The sequence below is a fragment of the Malaya genurostris genome, chromosome 3 (assembly GCF_030247185.1).
Source record: "Malaya genurostris strain Urasoe2022 chromosome 3, Malgen_1.1, whole genome shotgun sequence".
Classification (NCBI taxonomy): Eukaryota; Metazoa; Arthropoda; class Insecta; order Diptera; family Culicidae; genus Malaya; species Malaya genurostris.
In genome coordinates this window covers 297,497,024-297,517,008 of record NC_080572.1, presented here as the reverse complement: position 1 = coordinate 297,517,008, position 19,985 = coordinate 297,497,024, and the positions used below count along the sequence as shown (strand labels likewise).

Below are 19,985 nucleotides of genomic sequence, written 5' to 3'. Positions count from 1 at the left end.
ATACGAAAACCGGTAAATTTTTCATGATGAATCATTTCTTCTGGCCGAATTACGCTGCGCTCTCACTTTGATTGATTAATACCGAAACAGGTTTCCGTAAATCTGCACTCGGAACGGATACAGAAGTCGGTGCAAAAATTGCGTAACATTTCACCACGTTTATTCATAATCGTGCCGTTTCCGTTTTGCACACTTAGTCAAAACTAGGTCATCATGCGGTGTTGGACCTTCACTTTGCTACCGTGCATTGGTCCGAAATTAACATCGCGGTGCGATATCGTGAGTCATTGTTAAACTTTTAGTTGAGATTACTCACAATCGTCCATAGTCTGCAAGATGCGCAATAAAATGAAAGTTGAAATATTTTTTGACCTGTATATAGAGACGAATTTTGGCATTTGAAAAGGGCCAAACATCTTAATTTTTTTTTTAAATAGTCATAGTGAAAAAACGACAACCGTGATGTACTAGTGATTTTCACAAAAAGTTAAGTTAAAAATATTCAATCAAATCCTTATGGAGTCCTACACCGAAAAAATTGACTTTGTAAATTTAAAATCGATGTATAAAACTAAAACCATTTTTGACTTTGATCATATTTTGTCTCAAGATGAGTGATTATGTTTCTTACCAATCCTTTTTCTAAGTTCGAATTCTATTTGTAAAGCATTATTTAAGCACGTTTTTGCATCCTGACATTTATAATCTATAGTTGGAAAAGTAGATATTTATATTAATCATGTGCAATTCCCGTTTCAACTGTCAGATCCTAGAAGAGTCTAATAATCGCTTTATAATAGCATTATAGAAAACATGTATAACTCTGTTGCACTTTACCAGTTTTAGTATCATTCAAAGTATCAGTGTTGAATAATAAAAAGTTACTGTAACGAAAAATTTTTTTCCCGGAAAATACCCATCTTTCAACATATGGAAGGTTGACAGAAGATATAATTACCTGCCTTGGGATAAGGTTTAGTTGCATTCGAAAATGGTGTTTTTTCCTTTCTCATATAGAAAGGTTATGCCATCACTGTGAAAACTGACTTTTAAGGCACAAATCTACAAATAACCTGGGGAACGTGCCTCTTGAGCCAATTGGTTCTGATTCCGGGATCCGGCTTCCGGATCTGGAATTATGAGGTAAAATGTGCAAAAACATTGTGAAAATAAGTACACCAACTTTTCTAGAAGATGACTAAACCGATTTTCACAAACAAAAGTAGATGTAAGCTCTTATGGTCCCATACAAAATTCTTGAATTTTGTTTGGATCTGACTTTCGGTTTCAGAGTTAAGAGAGAAAAATGTGCAAAAATATCTTTACACCATCACTTAGAGGGGCTAAACAGAATACAAAAAAAATCTAAACTGACCTCAAAACTACTCCATTCGATAGTCATTATCAGTAGACGGCCAAACAAACTGATTTACGCTATCCTGGTTGCCAGTTTCCGAACCCGGAGGCACAGGGAATAGTGGTCATATTTTCTCAAATGGATCTCACTCACTTTTCTCAGTGATGGTTGTACCGATTTTCACAAACTTAGGTTTTAATAGAAAATCCTGTGGTGTTGTACGGAATCCGTGAGTTTTATCCGGATCCGACTTCTGGTTCCGGAATTATAGGGAAAAGTGTGTTGAAAATTTCATATCATCACTTAAAGGGGCGAAACAGAAAACGTGAAAAAATTATAAATCGGCCACAAAACTATTCCAATCGGTAGTCATTATCAGTAATTGGTTATTCTTTCAAGAATCGAAGGAAATTATTTCGAAGAATACCATAACTCTGTGGTATGATAGTATGTTTGATATGCGAACGGCTTCATTACGCCACTAGGTTGGATTAGAACAGGTTTTGCGAATCGAATTTTAATTTTAAAAGTCTTTTTTTTCAGTGTAGGATTCGAATAGATGATTTTCGCACCGAATCGTATTGGTTTCAGAATTGAACGAAACTTCCTCGACTTATGGATTTATCACAAAAAGCCACTTTGCTTTCTTTTGTTTTACCAAACTGATCTGGATTGTGTTTTGAAAAGGATTAGGCTTATCTTCACAAATTTTCTTATAAAAAACATGTAGTCAAAAAAATACAGAAAAATGCTGTGATTGTGATGGTTTTTAATGCTCAGATCTCAGCATACTTTGCGTTTGCCTGTCAGCTTTCTTTTGTGTACATGTTAGTGCGGTTGAAATTCTGCGTTTTCAAATATTACGTATTGAAAAGGAAGTGAAAATTAAGGTTCTGCACACATGGATAAGTGAGAAGGGTATTACTATGCGAAAATTGGCGAAGCGGTTCGGAATTCATCATGCCAGTGTTAAAACTATCATTAATAAGTTTGGGGAACACTTTTCTTTGGATGAGCTACCAAGAAGAGACAGAAAACCCGGTTCTTCTAAAGACTGTCCCAGAAAATATGGACGCAACCAAAAACCGCTGCCGTTTCGCAATGGTTCAGAATCTATTAATTTTTATGGTTGCGTCCTGTTGTTTACACTCTACTCTAACCACTTGTGCAGTTGTTTATTCGTTTTCTTTAGCTTGTTTCGAAATGCGTGGTTTTTCAGCAGAACAACGTCGAAAAATTGTGTACAAATGGTGCACAGAACGCGGACTGTCACTGAGAAAGATAGCAAAAATGGAAGGAGTAAGTGAAAAAGCCGTGCGAAATGCAATCAGGAAGTTCGGTGAGGATAACAACCTTTGCGGATAAACCGAAAACGGGTCGAAAAAAAGGTCCTGCTAACCCTCAGTTGGATGAACGTATACTGAAGGCGTTCGAGCAAAAGAAGGAGGTTTCAGTTCGGGATGTGGCCAAAAAAGTGGGCACTTCGAAGTCAAATGTTCGTCGTGCTAAAAAACGTTTGAATCTTCGAACCTATAAGAAGTAGAAACAACCAAAACGTAGTCCGAAACAAGAAGCATCGATCAGGCCGATGGTTCGAAAGCTGTACAATACGATTCTTGCTGGAAATTTTACCTGCATTATCAAGGACGACGAAACCTACGTGAAACTCGTTTACAAATCCTTGCCGGGACCACAATATTATACGGTGCGAGAAAGGCAAGTGTTAAACCAGTCCGAGACATCGATTGAAGTCGAAAAATTTGGTAAGAAAGCTATGGTCTGGCAAGCAATTTGTAGCTGCGGTAAGATTTCGAAACCCTTCATCACCACTGCTTCAATGAACAGCGAAATATACATAAAGGAATGTTTACAAAAACGACTTCTGCCCATGATTCGAAGCCGCAAGGATCCTGTTATCTTCTGGCGAGATCTTGCTTCTTGCCACTACTCGAAATCAACGGTAGAATGGTATACTACCAAAAATGTCACTTTCGTCCCAAAAGGCATGAATCCACCAAATTGTCCACAACTTCGACCAATTGAGGAATTTTGGGCATTAACTAAGGCACATCTTAGGAAACATGTCTCGGCAGCCGACACCATTTAACAGTTGGAAAAAGATTGGAAAAAAGTGTCAAAACTTATCGCCAAGAAGTCTGTACGGAATTTAATGAGGAACGTTCGCAAGAAGATGCACCAGCTAGTCTACAATGGCTAAGTAGCGAATGTTGAGAATAATATTCTGTTGTTGTAGTCTAATATTATCAGTATATCGAATAAAATTTCTAATATCTAACACTTGTGAATTATTTACAGCGAAATCAAAGTGCGTCCATACTTTCTGGGACAGTCTTTAAATAGTATGGATACGTAAGTACGTTTATGAAAGGAAAAGGATATCTGCTAACGGAAAAATTCTGTGAGCAGCATACATATACTAATTGCCAAAATATGTAGTTTTCTTTGTAATGATTTGATGATAAGGAAACTAATTTGTAAGTATTCATTTCATTTAAAATTAGATGCAGTCGAGTTGCGGAAAACCAAACTACAAAAATGTTGAGACCTCGATAATCCAAATTAATAAAAAAGTATTCATTCGGAAGTTCAGAGAGGCGACTGCTTTCCGGCGCAATTGATACGTGCAGCGCAAAGTAACTGCTGCTGAACTGCTGATTCTATGAACAACACAGGTATTTAGCATTAAAAATGTCTTACTCTTCAGAGTACGGAGCCGGGTGTCAATTAAAAGTTTTGAAAAATAGTCGCGAAATATTTTCTTTGTCATAATAACTCAGTCATTTGTTGATGGATTGATAGAATTTAACAACCAATCGATTCGGAAATATTCGATTTAAACATAAAGGGCAACGTCGTTTCACGATTTCAATAGCAGACTAATAAAAAAATTATTTGAATCGACCCATTTTTTCACGAACCAATCACAGCATGCCACCATGATGTCATCCGTTTGATTTCTCTCGCACGGCCGACGGTTTCGATCGTTGCTTGAACTTGAACTTCATTTAGTAGCAAATCCGCTTCGATCGGTATAGGGAAGCACTGCGTCATGCAAAAAATACCGCCGAGTAGTTTCTACAACCGTGAATGAACAGAAAAGTTTATATGCGTTTCAAAAGTGAATTTTATCTTTATATTACTATTACTTTTTTTTTTGGGGTTTTTCAACTATCCAAGCGTAAGTATTGATAAAAATATTAGAATAACATTAGTTTTCCTCACAACAAATATTTGATTCAGCTTATCTGTCTTGACCGGACTGAAAGGGCACCGAATCATTGGATACTATAAAAAGTATTACACTACGGCTTGATTGTGGTATGTAAATAATTTGAAATATAATAATTTTCAATTTCAATTTTACGTAGTTGCTTAAAAAAACTGAAATACATAAGTTTTAAGAAGTAGATCCGTGGAAATAGTAGAAATCCGTAGTTATTGGTCAGTGTTAGAAATTTTCACAACAGGCTTGTCAGAAATACAAATTCATATTCATACACCTTCCGTGTATAACTTTGTAATCAAATTGCTATATTATAAACATTTTTTAACAACAGAAAATTGTGTCAAATAGTTTGCACAGCATTCGGATAACTAGACAAATATAAGATATTATTTGAAACATGGTTTATTTAATAACAATCAAATGTGCACTAAATTTTTGTTGAAAAATTATACAAATTCATGTTCGTACAACGAACGAAATCATTGGGAAAATATTTTAATTGAGATTTTAGTATTTAGTATGATATCCTTTACTATCATAAACTGCCTTCAAACGACGAGGGATGCTGTCTACTAGTTTTTTAGTGTATTCAGTAGATATATTGTTCCATTCGTTGAGCAAATGCTTCTTCAGATAATTTTTATTAGAAATCTGATGATTTCTAAACTTTTTATCTAAATGCTTCCATAAATTCTCAATTGGATTGATGTCGGGTGATTGTGGAAGAGTTTCTATAACTTTTTGCCTTTCTCATATAGAAAGGCTATGCAATCACTGTGAAAATCGACTTTTTAACCGAGGCCCGGAGGTCCGAATGTCATATACCATTCGACTCAGCTCGACGAACTGAGCAAATGTCCGTGTGTGTGTATGTAACAAAAATATGCACTCACTTTTCTCAGAGATGGCCAAACCGATTTTTACAAACAAAGATTCAAATGAAAGGTCTCATAGTCCCATAGCCTGCTATTGAATTTCATTCCGATCCGACTTTCGGTTGGAACCAAAAAAGTGAAAAAAATATGCACTCACTTTTTTCAGAGATGGCTGAACCGATTTTCACAAACTAAAATTCAAATGAAAGGTATTATAGTTTGCTATTGAATTTCATTTGAATGTGACTTCCGTTTCCGGAGTTATATGGTAATATGTGAAAATTTGAAAAAAAGTTTAAACTCAATTATCTCTGAAACAGCTAAACCGATTTTCGCAAACTAAGATTCAAATGAAAGGTCTTATAATATCCTAAAAGTTTGTGGAACATTTTATCTGGATCCGACTTCCGGTTCCGGAACTAAAGCGTGATAAGTGGAAAATCACCAATTTTATTAGTATTTTTCCACGAACGATGATTAAAAACAGGTACAAATCCCATAAAACTGTCTGATAAATTCTTCTAGTGTGCAGAGTTTGTTAGTTTGTGGGCATGAAAACTTAATTCGGCACTACTGGTCCCCTCTTTTCCTGTTCCGAGAGCACCGAAAGTGGAGAAGAAAAACTCCTAAAACTTAATTCACTTCGATTTCTCTGCGATGCTTGAACCGATTTTCACAAATCTTGATTTGAATTAAAGTTCATGCTGTCTTTAAAGCTACTGTGAAATTTCATCCGGATCCGACTTCCGGTTCCGCAGTTACAGGGCGATGAGTGTCAAAATTTGAAAATCGCCATATAGAGTGACAAAATGTACAACACCGAAAGAATAATAATAATCCTACTACATGTTTTATGCTGCTGATTCATGCTGTTTAGCTTGACTTACATATGCAGAAGTAAAGGAAACGCAGGTTAATTTCGTTTGTTAGTTTTCGTTTAATTTTTTTAATCGAAATAGAGCATGAGATAGTAAGTATAGATTTAACTACGTTCAAAACTGTTCCAATTTGTAGGTCATATTTGTTGGAAGCAAACGAACCAACTTCGGCTATTTCGTTTATCTGGATCCGGTTTCGGAAGAACTGGAAATAATAATTAAAAAAAAGGCTCTCACTCACTTTTCTTGGAGATGGCCAAATCGATTTTCACAAACTTATAGGATCGAAAGAAAAGTCTTACAGTTTCATATGGAATTCCTTAATTTTTTGTGGATACTACTTTCGGTTTCGGAACTACAGGTTAAACAGGATTGATAGAGTTTGTGAGATCAGATCCGAACAAATTATCCTATTTCTATTCAATAAATAATTATTTTGGCGAATTTCACGGTTATATTTATGATGTAATGAGTAATATGAGAAAGGCATCATTACACCACTAGGTGGATTAAAATAGGTTTTTACAGTTGTATAACAACCATAATCGGACACTGTATGCCTTGTGCTTAGGATCGTTGTCTTGGTAAAATTTGAAAGCATCGTTTAAGCCCATTTTCGGCACTTGGTTTAAGATTTTCTCTCAATATGTCTGAATACACTTTTTGATCCATTATTCCATCGATTAACACTAAGTTCCCAACTCCATTGGCTGACATACAACCCCATACCATAACCCTTCCACCACCGTACTTCACGGTAGCTTTTAGATTTTTTGGGTTCAATTCATCACTGGGTTTTGTCCACACGAACCGACGTCCATCAGAACATATTAAATTCTGATTCATCAATAAAAATAACATCGTACCATTCACTTGCTTGACGATTAAATAAACTGTGTCGCAAAATTTAACCGTTTCACTTTGTTCTTAGCACTGATAAAAGGCTTTTTCCTTGGAGCGCGATCATTAAAGTTGTTCTTCCTCAACACATTTCTTACCGTTTCGGCACAAACTTTTACTTTGTTTCGGTTATTCAGTTCTTTAGTTATTTCCACTGCACTGCTTTAGGGATATTCTCAAATTTTTCTCAAAACAAATCGTTCATCATGCGGAGATAGTTTTTTTTCGGTTTCTTGGAACATTTGCGATTCGCCTTTCTTCAACAAACCTTTTGATCACGTACTGTACAGTGGATCGCGGTTTTTGAAGAATATCTGAAATCTCTCTTAATGATTTTCTATCTTTATGATTAGGAATCATCAGCTCACGTTGGGAAATATTTGTTTCTTTACCTTTTCTTCCCATTTCAACGCTTTCGACGATACAACAGATAAATTGTTATTACAATCAATCATCTTAAAATCCAGACATACTTGTATACCTTAATTTTAGCTAAACTTGACCTTTGAACGCAATTCGTAGTAGTAAATGATGAAAAACTACGTTTTCGACTCGCTGTACGAATACGATTTTGTCGCTGAATCTTTTCGTTTACGAGATATATTATCATAAGATTGGTAAAAACTTGACATTTTCTTGAAATAGTGTGCGTTTCGCATTGGAAAATGCACAAACATAAAATGTACATGGTACAATTATATGTAGACGAAAAACATTGTTTATCCAAATATATACAGGTGTACGAATACGACTTTGTACCACTGTATGTTGTGAACTAAACGTAAGACAATTATTCAACGGTACACTGGGGTCTCTTTTTACGCGGGGGATACGTACCGCATAAAACAAAACCGCGCAAAAAAAAAAATAGCGTAACTTCGGAAATCCGCGTAAAAAAAACCGCAAAACTTAAGGAAAATTTTTTCTGATGCTAACTAAATGGTCGTAGTAAACGATAAACGAATAATCAATTACTCACTCTATATCTTACAAATGTTTAATTTTAAATCACGAAAAGAATGCAAATTCTCTATAATAGCGGTGATTCGAATTTTCTCAAGTTCTATTTTTATTTTTATTACTCTACGTATCATCTTCGATTTGTTTGACTCTTGCATTAATATATGCATAGCAGTTCAACTAGAGCCATAACACAAACGTGAAATATCTGACAAAATTTGAAAAAAAAAAATCCAACGTTTTTAGTTTCTTTCGACTTGTTGAATTTTGATGGATGTAAACATCCACCATCCAGTTATAATCTGACTCAAATTAGACGACAATGAATAGTTTATTGATGTATGCTGAAATTTAAAAACTATGAGGAGTGATTGGTAAAATCAGATCTGATTTGCAAGTGTGTCTGTCGAAATCATAAGATGGCAAACGTTAGATGAATTTGGAAATAAGGCAACTCTGGTAACCTGTCAACCAACTGTCTTACACTGATAGAAATCGACACGGTAGACGGAAGTACTTTACACTTCATTTCGTCGCATATGACTCGACACTTAAATTGCAATATAAATCTTTCCATCAATCGAACAGTAGATATACTACAAATGTATTACAACCCAACATTCAATTGACTTGACACTTGCGATTTAGTTGTCATTTAAACTGCTGAAAATGCTTAGGCTTAATTATGTGGAATGCATGATGATGTTGTTTGCATAGCTTGAAAATGCAAATACATCTTATCAGTCATACAAATAAAAACCAGTTCAGTTCTTAATGGATTTCACAAAAGGCTGCAGTTTATTTTATTTTCCGATTGTTGAGAAGCGATCACGAACGTTTTCATTAATTTCCCACTAATAACTTATATAAAGATACTCACTGTTCCAGCCTCACTTTCACGTATTAATGGGCCCGGGGGCAAGATTTATTTGGGTGTCCCAAACAGACGGAATGACCGCGTAACTTGGGGAATCAGTGTCAAAAATAAACCGCGTAACTTCGGAAATTCGCGTAAAAAAACCGCGTAACTTCAGAAATCCGCGTAAAAAAAAACCGCATAATTTCGGAAATCCGCGTAAAAAAAGCCGCGTAAAAAGAAACCGCATAAAAAAACGCGTAAAAAGAGCCCCAGTGTACTCAATAACGTGCATCAAACATAGCAAACAAATCCCCGGTGGCGCTTGTCGTGAACAGCAATCTCTCTTTACGTATGTAAGAGGAAGTTTGCATTTATAACACTATTCAATCGCATTTTGTTTTGAATGCTTGACTATGATATTCTAGTAACTGATGGTTCTTACTTCCTGAAATCTTCACAATAACTTTAGAATCCCTGATAGTGATGCACTATTATTGACCAATTTTTTAAATTTAAATCTGTTGATGAAAGTTTGAAAATTGCATTTTTAATGTTACCATGATCGGTCGTGTCTCGTACACAACCCTGTAATTTTTTGATCTGGTTTAGTTTGAACGGAACGCACCCACTTGTAAAAAAAGGGGAACTTGTAAACAAAAAACTTAGTTTCATTTGATTGATTGCTTGCTATACTGCCCGTACTTGCATATCAGTCCCATATGGAAAAACGGCATGTCGAAAAAAAGGCGATCAAAATTTGAATTCCGATTTTTTTATGTATTGTGCTACCTAATGCCAAATCATGGTATTATTACATGAAATATCGGTAATACACATTTGCTTTTCCAATATTGCAACAAATCAAATTATTGAAATTTACACTGAATGGGACTGATATGCGGGTACTTTCCATATGGGACAGACAAGAGTTGAAATTTTTTTCACATATCACTGAACAAACCCTCGACTTTTATTGCAATTTCTGAGAGTATATTGAGAATAGATTTCATTCCTTAAGTTAAATCAAATTTGACGAAGATCGACATGGGACTGATATGCGAGCATGAGCAGTAGGGTGGGACAAAATATTGATTTCAGCTCCACCAAACTTTTCCTGTTCCTTTTGGGTCCCACAAGCACCATGAAAAATTTTAGCTCGATCGGAGAAACTATATTGTCGCGCCCGAGGTTTAAAGTTTGTGTGGGAGTATGGAGAAATTCACTTTTCACAAAAGATCGGCTGGAGATCAACCTATGAACTCTAAAAATCAGTGCATGTGTTATTTTCGTAGGAAATTTAACGAGGAAGAAAACTTTAGAAGACCGCAAAACAATCCGACGTTTGTAGAAAAGTTATTAAAGGAAAACTTAATACATCTAGCACCAAAAGGTGGTCAATCAACCTCTCGATGCTGATGTGTTAAGTTCATCATGATTAAATTTTTTGCACAAGAAACCTTGAACCATAGAATATTTCGAAAGTCAGTTTCATCAAGTCTGTATAACATCTTCATGGGATCGCAATCGGTGAAGGTTGCAACAGCAGTAAATCACCCAGGTTGCTTAGATTCTTACGGAGCAGTAACTAGTGCAAGAATCATCACAGACTAGTGTTGCCACATTGATTCATAAACTTTATTTACTCGAAGTAGCCACTGTTTTTTCTCACACAAATCCAACGGCTCCGTTTCCTTGATGCTAACAAGCCAACAAATAGAAAGACAATTAATGTAGCGAAAATGGAAACAAAGCTTCAGCGTGCCAAATTTTGCAACATGTGACCTGCGACTGACGACACTGCAGCCGAACAATTGCAATTCCTCCTCTTCAGGCAAAGGCCGAGCTTGCCGTGCAAGAAGTTTGTTCGAAGAGCGATTTATCATTGTTGAAACAACGACCAGAGCTGCTGATCTCGTGGGAAGTGCGGACACGATTTCTGCTTGACAGCATTTATAGTTCATCGAGAATGGCAACACCGTTGGTCGGCTCGATGACAATGCGCCAATGGAATCCAATGGAGCCGCGTTATCAGCAGATGGTTTTCAGACGCTACCGCCACCGCACACTGCACTGTCAACAAATGATAATGAGCTGTTTGTTCTGTTGGAAGTAAGATTTCCTACGACATCGATTTATTGTTTCGCTTGGTCAAAATGAAGAAGAAAAAAATTAACACCATCGCATTACGTGATGCGCTTAATGACTCTTCGGATTCGCGTCATCACCGCTCAAACATGCCTAGTCCAAGCCTCAATTTGGCGGAGGTTCAACCTCAACCATCTACGGAAACGTGAACAGTATGGTTATAATGAGGGCTGTGAGCGCGCATGGTTTCCGAGACGAAACAGCAAAATGCATCAGCTGGATTTGATGCAAACCTCCGAGATCAGCACTCCGGCATTCCACGGGCTGTTGATCAGCCGCGACTTCTGTACTGCGAGAGGCTCCTATACTCGGTGGCACCACCGTGATCCTCCTTACAGGGCTTTTGCCTTTGCTCTATGATTAGATCATACACGAGCGAGTTGTGTTGAGTATCGAAAAAGGAAACGCAATTCGCAATTACGAGTAGATCCCGGTTTCGGTTGATTCATACTGAATTTAGACAAAAAAAAACATGCTCGAGAGAAAGGCCTAAACAAGAAGGAACACAGGCCATGTAATCTAAAACTGATGAGATTTTACAAGAATTGCATATTGCATTCAATTCAATCCTTATCTCTTCACAACCCACGCATTTGAATACGAATTTTGACAATGCACTGTCCAGACAATTTAGATGGTGCTATTTGTGGCCGCAACACGTCATCTTCTTATCTCACGAAAAACATCGTTATCACATTGTACTACTATTCCAAGCTACATAAATTCGTTGGCAGTATCGTGTTGGACTGTGTCGTCCACTACCTGCCACCTATTCTTCGTTTCATACCTTCACGCATCTCAGCCAAACAAATGCAGAGTACGTCATTCTCCTTCAATTCGTTTAACCACACACAATGTCACTGCTTCCGACTTGTTCCGACCATCACGAAGAACCATTGTACCAACCCCAAACAAGCGGACATCGAAAGAAGGCGAAGGTAAAAATTTGAGACCGAGCCCAATGAGGCATGGCTACGTAAGTTTCCAGCACGACAACGATCGGTCACATCGGTAATGGAATACACTTCACTACAGCTTAACGCGGTTTTTTTTCTTGGGCTCGGATGAAATCGATTGAATTGCAATTGGTAAATTTGTGGTTCAAGTAAAGCAAAATGTTACGTTTGTTGCAATTCCTATTTCAACAATGATTCTCTGGTGTTCAAGTAGTGAATCGAAAAAATGAGTTCGATGAATCTACTTTTGCTTTCCTTTTTTTCCTGTTCTCATTACATAAACTAGGTTCAAACTAGCCAACGAAAAACTCGCAATAGAAATTTACTTCTATTCATTTTTGAGTCCGGAAAAAAATCGTCGTTACTTATTCAAAATTAAATTTTATTCCTTGGACTTGTTATATTCTTATGTTATAACTTTTCGGTACACTCCACCCGTTCATGTATTACTGTACACTTTTAAGCGAATTCTTTCTCATTATTTGATTTACTTTACTTGAATTCTCAAGGTTTTACGCCACGATGCACAGGGGTTCAAAAGTTCTCTTTTTACGCTCTTTTAATTGATAACACGTTAGAAACGTGGTTTTCAATATACAGGATTTTCAGCAAAATTGCTCAGAATGATAGACGCCATTTTTTGAAAATTTTATTGTTGTAATTAATACCCCCCAAATGTGAGATAAAAATAATATTTTAGCTCAAGGTAAACAGAAAGTTATTTCAAACAAATTTGCTGAATGAACTATTCCCGTAACTTGAGTGGAATTCATGGGATCAGGGTCATTTCGCCGAAAGGGTTATTTCGCCAAATGGGCCACTTCGCCGAATGCCATTTCGCCGAATGCCATTTCGCCGAAAGCCATTTCGCCGAATGTCATTTCGCCGAAAGCCATTTCACCGAAAGCCATTTCGCCAAAAGCCATTTCGCCGAAAGGGTCATTTCGCTGAATCCTGAAATCGTCTAAAATCGTAATTAGAATTGATTTAAAATAAAGACAAATGAAAGATGATAGCGTTAACGCCCGATTTGTTGACCTACAATTGTACTTCTTGAATAAATATTGATTCATGAACCTCAGAACGGAGTTCCCAAGAAAACTTGTTGACTACTTAGCTACTAAGCATCAAAGCAATTGCATAGGTGTATCTACCAGGCAAATGTATGTGGTATTTTCCGTTTATTAAGTGAAAATGAAAAAAATATCTAATGCGGCTACCCCACATTGTTTTGGATTGGCGAAATGACCCTTTCGACTAAACGACTTTCGACTAAACGACTTTTGACGAAACTACTTTCGACGAAATGGCATTCGGCGAAATGACCCGCTCCCGAATTCATGATATAATGTATTTTCTGAAAAGAGGTGCCCTAAAAGTTTTTGTATAAAAACTTATATATTTTAATAACTATGAGTTTATCATGTTATACAAAGTTTTTCATAATTAAAAACTCCACAATTTTCTCAAATATACTATACCGCTTTTCAGTTCAATGAAATAACATAGAGCTATTTTTCATGTTTTGTTTTAACTTGTCTTTCGTCAAAGGCGCAGAAAGGTGCAGAAAGGTGCAGATGAGACCAATTACATATAAAACTACTTCAAAAGAGCATTCATACCGTGGTTGAATTACTCGTGTGCAGACGAGATATGTTCTATTCAAATATCCTTGTTCTTTACATTTGCAATGATAATGTCCTTGTATCAGAATTGACGAGACGAAAAATCAGACCAAAACTACCCGGATATCGATGACATAAACTCGTTTTTTAATAGTTCACCTGTAGTTATGAAGCGCATCTCTTTTGCTTTTCAACCCACAACAACAAATAGCCTGCCAAATAATGTTATTTTTAAAGCTTGAAATGATGGTCGATCTTGCCACGTGACAAAAGCGGTACGAAACTCAAGAACAGAATCCTGCTTTGACGTTTGAACAATTCCAAAAATTTCATCAGACCTCACATACTTTGATTAAAATGATATCTCCAGTATGACAAATTATTTATTTTTCACAAACTCAAGAATGAGTTTCGAAAACAGTGAATAATTTTTTGTATGAACTTTTTTCTTATCACTGCTAGACGGAAACTTTTAAATGTAAAAACCTCTTCCTAATCCACCTAGTGGTGTGATAATGCCTTTCTCTTTCAAACAGACTCATAACCACATCTTTTTTCGTTACGATAATTTCTGACACAACTTTTGGACTGATTTGTAACAAAAATTCTTTCAGATTCAACGACTTGTGTTTTAGTCTTTGTTAAGACGTAGAACTGCCTTGAGCTAGTTTTAAAGAAGATCAGTATCTAACGGGGTAAACAGATGGGAAAATTGACATATGAATACAATTATATAATGAAAACAGCGAAAATGTTACCACAGAGACGAGACTCGAACCCCTAGCAAGCTCCTAACCAGGAAAACAGTTTTATCAATTAAACTACCCTACATATGAAAATACCTGAAAAGAAAGTTCAATTGACTAGGCGTAACCAAGCATGATTCGCAATACTTGGTCACCACGGCATTCACTTCACAGTCCTATATCTACGGAAACAAATTCAACAGAAACACATCGATCACGAGTCTATTTTCCCTTTGTACTTTGCCGACACTAGTTTAAATTGTAAAACAATTTCCTCGATAAGGAGTTAGCTACGGGTTCGAGTCCCGTCTCTGCGGTGTAACATTTTCGAGGTTTTCATTACATAATTGCATTCACATGTCAATTTTCCAATCTGTATTCCCCGTTACATACTGATCATATTCATTCAGATTGTTTCGATTAGTTCAGAAAATCGTGACTCAACGCTTACGTTGCATTCTCGATAACATTTTCGAAGCCAAAAGTATCAGAAATAATACAGTTGAAGTTACATTTTGAAAAAAAATACGAATAGAAAACAAACGCGTTTTGTCGGTTACCTCTCACATACCGTTATATCTCCGAAACCGGAAGTGACAACCGACAACCACTTGATCTTCGAACTTGATTCACAACCCAATAGTAGCTTTCAAACGAGCCTAAGTTTGTTAAAAGTTAACATACATTTTCCAATCTCGTCGAGCTGAGTCGAATGGTATACAACAACTAAAAAAAAAACGAATGAAAAAAAGGTAAAAAAGACCTCAGTGTAATTTGATTAGCGTGAAATAAAAAGTAAATGAACTAGTCGTTTAAACAATAGCATATAAAAAGCAATACATCTAACCATAATGACCTTCCCCGTAGAAGTAACCGTTATCAAGATATTTAGACATGATATTCAAAGAACTCCGGTTTTTAATGATCACCCAAATTACTTGGTACTTCGGTGCAAAAATTTTAAATGTAAATAGCATTAACTTTACGTCAGCCTAATGAATTTTGTTGAACCGTTCCCGATTAACATATCGTATCTAAATTATTTCTCTTTTTGATACTTGTTAGAAAATTTTGATATTTTAACTACTAATGAGACCAGGCATATTTTAGCACTACGAAAACATCTTTTTGTTATAAACTTGTTACGGCTTGTTGATCGGGTTACGTTGCTTTAAGAGTACCACATAAACTGCTAGTGTACTGATGGGACGAAGACGAAACGTAAAAATAAGCTAACAGGCATATGTACTTAGCACAAACACTGGTAGTCCTGTGGTACCTTCGGTATCGGTACCTTATCCTTCAAATTTCAAAATTTTCATTATGAAATTTTTATTATGTCTTAAAACGTTTCGATAAAATATCATTCATCTTCAGGAAAAACTCTAAATTCCCTTACACGATTTCAATTTTTAGTGTCGGATTTTGGTCTGATTTGGTCCGTGGTAAGCTTTTTTTTCGATATTTTATTTATCAATCGTTTTGTGGTCTGTCTCTGTGTCTGGATTCGGATGAAATATGAAAAAGTTCACAGAAGTTTGAAAGTTTTCAGTTTCAAGTCCTGTTTCTGGACAGTAGCATTTTTAACTTTTTATTCATTTCAAAACATCAAAGCAAAGCATTGCAATAATAGACTGCATCGAATTGCCCTCTTTGAAGTAAGATTTTCTTGTATCTTATCAACTATTTTCGAAAGATAAGTATCTTTGGCTCTACATTCCATGGGATTCCTAAACCATATAGGAGAAATAAACCTAGAACGGCAGTCTAAAATAGTCGTAGTTCACGAACACTATCAAGAAGTTTGCCCGGTGTATCGAATTTTGTTTTCCTGATAAGCCATGGTAAATAATAGCAGCAATTTTTGTTTGCCTCCTCTAAACAGAATGTAATACAGATGTATTTCATGTTACAGTAGTAGGTGAAATAAACAAAATATTTGATTCCACACAAGGGCTTTTCATGAAATAAAATACGGCAAATCGAAATGAGAATTGATTTGTTGTTATTTATAGCTGTTCTAATCTTCTAACTATATTATATGTTTCATTACTAAAAACACGGATTCGAACAGCATTTGCAAACTCTTAACATGCCTCATAATAAACAAAATGAGTTGAAATAAGGAATGAAATAAATTGTATCTGTTTTCTATTTGTTAGATTATAGGAACAATTACCTCGAGCACATTTTGAGGCAGAAAAACATTCTAATATTTCGTCTGGAAGCTATAAAATGAAACCCAAAAACAAGTTCCGGTAAAGCATAGTAATTTCACAAGACTATAGTGCCGTTCTTTCCATATTCCATCTCCGCATAACTGTCCCATGTTCTGTCTTGAAATTCACTTTGAATTACTTCACTATAATCCAAATATTTGATAATAATTTCTTCAGTACAATTAGAATGGCAGTTTTCGTCAGAATGTTATTAAAAGTGTTTGAGTAAAAAATAACCAATTGTAAAAAAAATATCCCAAGGAGAACCTAGCATCTGCAGATAGGACCTTTTCTAATATTTGCAAAACCAAAATACTTACATATTCCAGTAAACAAGACTTCATATAAAATTCGATTCCCGATCTTCTTTCGAACTTATCTGGAACAACATTTCAGTATACATTCGATCACCGTTAATTGATGAAGAAAATATCCAATTCTGGTCTGATGTTTTTGGAACGAATGCCTCCAACCGAGAACTAACGGTCGTCCGTAAGGGAATTCTTTTCCGTGGTCGACACACGAGCCAAAGATAAGAGACAATAAAATCACTAAAACACTGCGAGCTTCGCGGCGCTCTTTCACTTTATCCAACGGGGATTTTGAGGTCAATGTGATCATTTACCAAATACACTCGACACTCCGGCGCGACCACTTTTGAGAATAACTTCGAGATTGGGACTACGATTCGAAAAAAAGAACACTTAGAACAATTAACAGTGGATTTGCATTCACTCGAACATGATTCACGTATTTCTTTTATCAGTTCTTCACAAGCAGTGTTTTTCGTTGCTTACTTTCCATGAATTTAATCACTAGACGATTAACGTGCTGAGCCGTCTTCCGAATCATTTCACACACCCACTTAAACCGAACGGATTTCGCATTTAAAAAATCAAACTTGATTCGTCTAATTGATTGCGCTTGCTGCTCCAGAAGCCCTTTCACTGTCGAGTAAAAAATCAATAATTCACACGCAACTCGCGGATGTTCCGCGAAAGACAGTACGATAATCACAATAAACTGACTTTCATCGGGTGACAGCTTGCAGTTGTACTGACAGAACGGACAGAACCCACTGCTTCTCACATTCACAACACACCGCCTTATGTCGCGCGCGCGTTTGTTCCACGCAAAGATCCTAGCAAGCCGCGAATAACCATTCCAACCGCCTTCGTGCACAATTTCGTACTGAAATGTAAAGCGCGACGAACGAAAGCTCGAACCACTGGAAAGCACCGCTCCTCATCATGTGATGTGACGTCTGTTGTTCGTCGGTTTGTTGTTTGGTAGTATTTTTACACGAACCGAATCAAAACAACAACACGACGACGACGACGAGCACTGAGGCAAATCCGACCGGGCACAGCTTTGTTCCGCAGGCCAGTGATGCCACTTGCTGCAGAAATGAAGAATTTATTATTATTTATCAATGCTAAAAAATAAAAATATTTTTAAAAAGTGTTCCTCTACATAAGTTTTATGTCTAGGCAAACTCAGAAATCAAGTTTACTTCATTTGTTTCTAGAAAGTTTAGCACATAAATATAAAGCGTGTCGTCATATCGATCGTCCCACGACAAAAGGGCCTAACTGCAAATGACCGTTTCTCTTTGTTTACTTTTTCTTTCTCGATTTACCGAACCGATTTTATATTCGACGCTTTACTCTTCGCAAAACTTTCAAGGTAAAACTACAAGCTTTCGATTTATACTGGAAACTTTAGAGAATTTGAAATAATGGCTCCGTAATAATCAGAAGAGGAGGTAAACAAAGAGAGGCTCTCATTTGCAGTTAGGCCCTTTTGTCGTGGGACTATCGATATGACACTTGCGAGTGTCATCACATTTGAATCTTAAGTGTTAACATGTTGATATCGAAAATCAATAGCAACATGTCGCCGTATTGAAGTTTGTTTTCTCAATAATCTTCATATTATTTGACAATTGCAGCAATATTGGCCCTTATTACCGTTCTCACTTACACTTTCACATTCGCTTCATTTACATGTCACTTCAATTTATTTTAATTTACTGAATTTTTCTCACGTTCTTTATTCAAATCTTTGTAAATTGAACGAAACCTGATATTATCGAGAATCGGTAATTACTGGGAAATTAACACAGCAAAAGGGAAAAGGAAGTAAACTTATTGGCTTATGCAGCCTTTCGTTAAAAAGTGCTATTTTTTTGTTTTCAGGCAATGGAATTGTGGATAGTCGAACAACATCATTGAGTTCATACATGGCAAGGATTTTTTGTAGATCGAAATTGTAAATTTAATTAACCTGAATCTGAATTTTTTATGAAATAAAATATGTTTATCATTTTGTTTGAAACCTAATATCAAATTGATGACATTTCAATATGAAGAAGTATTCTACATGACATTTAAGTGTAATACCTATTGAAATCCAAGCATTTTCATCAATTAAAACGTATTTTTCTGACTGTTAAATTGCAAGTGTCAAGCTGATTAAATTGCAAGTGTCAAGTGTGCACTATTAATAGGTTTTAATGTGATTCCATTTACGTAAGCTTTGAAGTGATTAACACTTGCAATTTAAATATCGAGCAATATGCGGCGCAATTAAGAGTAAACACATCAGTCTAACGTGTCGATTTTTATCAATGCAATTGAGGAATACACTGCTAAAAATCGAGATTTTTTTAAATCTGTTTATATGGTTTCTCAATAACCTTTATATTCGCTGACAATGATCACATTACTAAGTGTCAAGCATATAATGTTGCACATATTCTTCGTGTAACTATTTCATTCACGCATCCTCGCTGCGATTAAACTATCTTCGAATATGCCCGTCTCGAACAACGTAGAACTATTTGTGGTAGAATAATCCAGCCACAAAAGAGAATAAAAAAAATATACATCGTGAAATAAATATTATTATAATTGAATTACTTAGTAATCCAAGTACAACTCAAATAATATTGTAAACAATAATTATATTGTTTTACTAAATGACGCAAGGTAGTTTTAGCATAATTATAAATTGTAGCCTAAATTCTATAAAACAACGGTAATTATTGCGATACAGACAAATCTCAATCTAAGTAGTCTGGAAGCAGAAAGAAAAAAATGACAGGATTGACTCGACGAGTTCCATGAAGAACGGGTGCATTTTCCTCCTGAAAATTGAAAGGATGAACAAAGATAGCAGAATTTCAAGAAAAATCACGACACTATTCACTGCACTAA

The 19,985-nt window shown here is 36.0% G+C and overlaps 1 protein-coding gene across 1 annotated transcript in view; it reads right to left on the bottom strand.

Moving 5' to 3' along the window:
* Positions 1–17,959, bottom strand: part of LOC131438610 (uncharacterized) — a 225,143-nt gene extending 207,184 nt beyond the window's left edge. The window contains exon 1 of the mRNA XM_058608737.1: positions 17,088–17,959. The gene's annotated coding sequence lies outside the window, so the exon portion shown is untranslated. The remainder of the gene's footprint in view (positions 1–17,087) is intronic.
* Positions 17,960–19,985: the final 2,026 nt, after the last annotated feature.